Source organism: Nyctereutes procyonoides, unplaced genomic scaffold, assembly GCF_905146905.1.
Source record: "Nyctereutes procyonoides isolate TBG_1078 unplaced genomic scaffold, NYPRO_anot_genome, whole genome shotgun sequence".
NCBI classification, from domain to species: domain Eukaryota; kingdom Metazoa; phylum Chordata; class Mammalia; order Carnivora; family Canidae; genus Nyctereutes; species Nyctereutes procyonoides.
Window position 1 is genome coordinate 71,785,745 of NW_026575052.1, and position 4,316 is coordinate 71,790,060.

Below are 4,316 nucleotides of genomic sequence, written 5' to 3' on the forward strand. Positions count from 1 at the left end.
ACCTTGGGCTTTGTTACTCTTTTTTATAGTTCCTTTAGGTATAAGTTTAGTTTTTTTATTTGTGCTTTTTCTTGTTTCTTGAAGTGGGCCAGTATTGTTACATGTTTCCCTGTTAGAACTGATTTTGTTACATCTTAAGGACTTTGAACAATTGTTTTCATTTTCCTTTGTCTCCTTGTATTTTTTCATTTCTTTTTGATTGCCTCATTGACCTCATTGTTTAATATCAATTTTTTTTTAGCTTACACAAAGGCAATTTATTAACAGAAAATAGTTTGAAGAATCCTGTTCACAGACGGCGACCACGGCGACCCCCCTTCCTGCGGGTGCTATCGGAGGGGATGGGGGTGACATCTTCAATCTGCCCAATCTTCATTTCTGAGCGGGCAAGGGCTCTGAGGGATGACTGGGCCCCAGGTCCAGGGGTCTTGGTTCTGTTTCCTCCTGTGGCTCGGAGTTTGATGTGGAGAGCAGTGATGCCAGCTCCTTGAACCTCTGGGCTACATCCTGGGCAGCCAACATGGCAGCGTAGGGAGAAGACTCATCTCGGTCAGCCTTCACCTTCATCCCACCAGTTACCAACAGATGGTTTCCTTGCCAGAAAGATCAGTGACATGGACATGTTGTTTAGCCTCCATGTGTTTGTATTTTCTCCAGTTTTTTTCCTTCTGGTTTATTTCTAGTCTCATATCACTGATTGGAAAAGTTGCATGGTATAATTTTGATTTTAAATTTATTTAGGCTTGCTTTGTGATCTAACATGTGACCTTGCTGGAGAATGTTTCATATGCAGTTGATAAGAATATGTATCCTCTTGTTTTTGGATAGAATATTCTGTTTATATGTGTCATAAGCAGTTGGTCTAATATGTCATTCAGAGACACTGTTCTCTTATTGACTTTCTTCCTGGGTGACCTATCCACTATGGGCTGTTAAAGTTTCCTACTATAATTGTATTATATCAATTCCTCTTTTTATGTTCATTAATATTTACATATTTAGGCGCTCCAATGTTGGGTATATAGATATTTATAATTGTTATAATCTCTTGTTAGATTACTCTGTTTACCATTGTATAATGCCCTTTTTGTCTCTTGTTATGGTCTTTGTTTTAAAGTCCATTTTGTCTGATATAAGTATTTCTATTTCAGCTTTTTTTTTCACTTTCATTTGCATGGTAAATGTTTTTCCATTTCTTCACTTTCATTCTGTATGTGTCTTTAGGTCACTGATGGACAACGTATAGATGTGTCTTGTTTTTAAATCCATTCCACCACCCTGAATCTTTTGATTAGAGTGTTTAGACCATTTACATTTAAAGTAATTATTGATAGGTATCTATGTATTGCCATTTTCTTTCCTTTTTTTTTTAAAGATTTTATTTATTTATTCATGACAGACACACAGAGAGGGTGAAAGAGAGGCAGAGACACAGGCAGAGGGAGAAGCAGGCTCCGTGCAGGGAGCCCGATGTGGGACTTGATCCGGGTCTCCAGGATCTGGCCCTGGGCTGAAGGTGGCGCTAAACCGCTGAGCCACCTGGGCTGCCCTGTATTGCCATTTTCTTATTTGTTTTCCAAATTGTTTTTGTAGTTCTTCTCTGCTCCTTTCTTCTCTTGCTCTCCCTTTTCATGACTGATGAATTTCTGTAGTATTATGTTTCATTTTATTTCTCGGGTATCTATTATAGGTTTCAGGTTTGTGGTTACCATGAGGTTCATATATAATATCCTAGATACATAGCAGTCTATATTAATTTGATGGTCATCAAAATTCAAAACACAGCCTTAAAAAAACAACCTTCTTTCTTCTCTTTCTTCCCTCCTCCATGTTTTATGTATATGTTGTTATATTTACATTTTTGTACTCATAATTTTCTTACATCTAATTATGGCCATTTCTTTTCTACCTCCTAAGTCTCTTTAATATTTCTTATAAGTCTGGTTTAGTGATGATAAACTCCTTTATCTTTTGTTTGTCTGAGAAAATCTTTATCTCTTCTTCAGATATGAAAATAATCTTGCCTGATAGAGTATTCTTGATTGTAGGGTTTTTGCCTTTCAGTACTTTGAATATATCATGTTGCTTTCTTTTGGCTTGCAGAGTTTCTGCTGAAAAATCAGCTGATAGCCTCATAGGTTTTCCCTTGTAGGTAACTTTTGTTCTTTTTGCTGCTTTTAAAATTCTCTCTTTATCTTTAACCTTTAATATTTTAGTTTTTGTGCCATAATGTGGACTTCCTTAAATTCATCTTCCTTGGGGCTCTCTGTTTCTTGGACTTGGAAGCCTATTTTCTTCCCTAGGTTAGGAGGTTTTCAGTTATTTATTCAAACAAGTTTTCTACCCCTTTCTCTCTCTTTTTGTCCTATTCTGGGACCCTAATAATGTGAATTTTTGTTCACTTGATGTTATCCCACAGATCCCTTAACCTATCCTCATTTTAAAAATTCTTTTTTCTTTTTGTTGTTTCAGCTTAAGTGCTTTCCATTACCCTGTCTTCCAGATTCCTGATATTTCTCTTGTAACTGCTAGTCTGATATTGATTCCCTCTAGTGTGTTTTTTTATTTAAATCATTGAATTCTTCAACTCTGATTTTTAATAAGTTTTAATCCTTTATATCTCTATTGAAGGTTTCACTAAGTTAGTCCACTCTTCTCTCCAGCTTGATGTGCATCTTTATGATCATTACTTTAAATTTCCTATAAGCCATATTGTTAATCTCTGTTTCCTTTCATTCTTTTTCAGAGGCTTTTGTCTTTTGGAGCATGTTCTTCTGTCTCCCCATCTTGCTTGATTTTTTTTCTGTTTGTTTCTATGGATTACGCAGAACAGCTACTTTTAAACTTGAAGGAATGGTCTTGTGTGTAGTCATCCTCTATGTAGACTTTGTGTGCTTGGTGACTTTCAGGAGGTGTGGCAGGCATGGGCTGGGGTGCTGGCTTTCCACACAGTGGGCACCTTGTCAGGAAGGCTAAAGCTGAAGTGTGTGCTGATGACGATGTCTTGCCATTCATTGCTTTTTCAAATGTTGAATCAACTCTGCATACCTGGCATTTTAGGGTATAATTTGATTTTAGGGTATAATTCCTTTTATACATGGTTAGAATCTATTTGCTAATGTTTTGTTGAGGATTTTTGTATTTGTATTTGTTGAGGATTTTTGTTGAGGATTCATGAAAAATATTGGCTTGTCATTCTCCTTTATCATAATGTCTTTGTCTGGCTTTGTTAGTAGGGTAATGCTGGCTTCATAGAATGAGTCAGAAAGTATTCCTTTTGCTTCTGTTTTCTTTTTAATTTAAATTCAATTTACCAACATACAGTATAACACCCAGTGCTCATCCCATCAAGTATTCTCCTCAGTGCCCATCACCCAGCTACCTGATTCCCTCACCCACCTCCCCTTCTGCAACCCTTTGTTTGTTTCCCAGAGTTAGGAGTCTCTCATAATTTGTCTCCCTCTCTAATTTTCCCCACTCAGTTCCTCTCTTTTTCCTTATAGTCCCTTTCACTATTTCTTATATTCCACGTATAAGTGAAACCATATGATGATTGTCCTTCTCCGATTGACTTACTTCACTCATCATAATACCCTCCAGTTCCATCCACATCAAAGCAAATGGTGGGTATTCATCTTTTCTAATGGCTGAGTAATATTCCATTGTATACATAGACCACATCTTCTTTATCCATTCATCTGTCAAAGGACATTAAGGCTCCTTCCACAGTTTGACTATTGTGGACATTGTTACTATGAACATTGGGGTGCAGGTATCCTGGTGTTTCACTACATCAGTATCTTTAGATCTAAATGTGAGACAAAAATCCATCAAAATCCTGGAGAACACAGGCAACAACCTTTTTGAACTTGGCCACAGCAACTTCTTGCAAGATACATCCATGAAGGCAAGGGAAACAAAAGCAAAAATGAACTATTGGGATTTAATCAAGACAAAAAGTTCTGCACAGCAGAAGAAACAGTCAACAAAATTAAAAGACAACCTACAGAATGGGGGAAGATATCTGCAAATGACCTATCAGATAAATGGCTAGTATCCAAGATCTATGAAGAACTTATAAGACTCAACACTCAAGAAACAAACAATCCAGTCATGCCATTCTTCCAATGGGCAGAAGACATGAACAGAAGTTTCTCCAAAGAAGACACAGATGGCCAACAAGCACATGTGAAAATGCTCTGCATCACTTGCCATCAGGAAAATACAAATCAAAACCACAATGAGATACCACCTCACACCAGTGAGAATGGGGAAAATTAACAAGACAGGAAACAACAAATGTTGGAAAGGACGTG

At 37.1% G+C, this 4,316-nt stretch overlaps 1 pseudogene; it reads right to left on the reverse strand.

Moving 5' to 3' along the window:
- Positions 1–230: 230 nt before the first annotated feature.
- Positions 231–614, reverse strand: LOC129514003 (40S ribosomal protein S14-like; annotated as a pseudogene).
- Between the last annotated feature and the right edge of the window lie 3,702 nt (positions 615–4,316).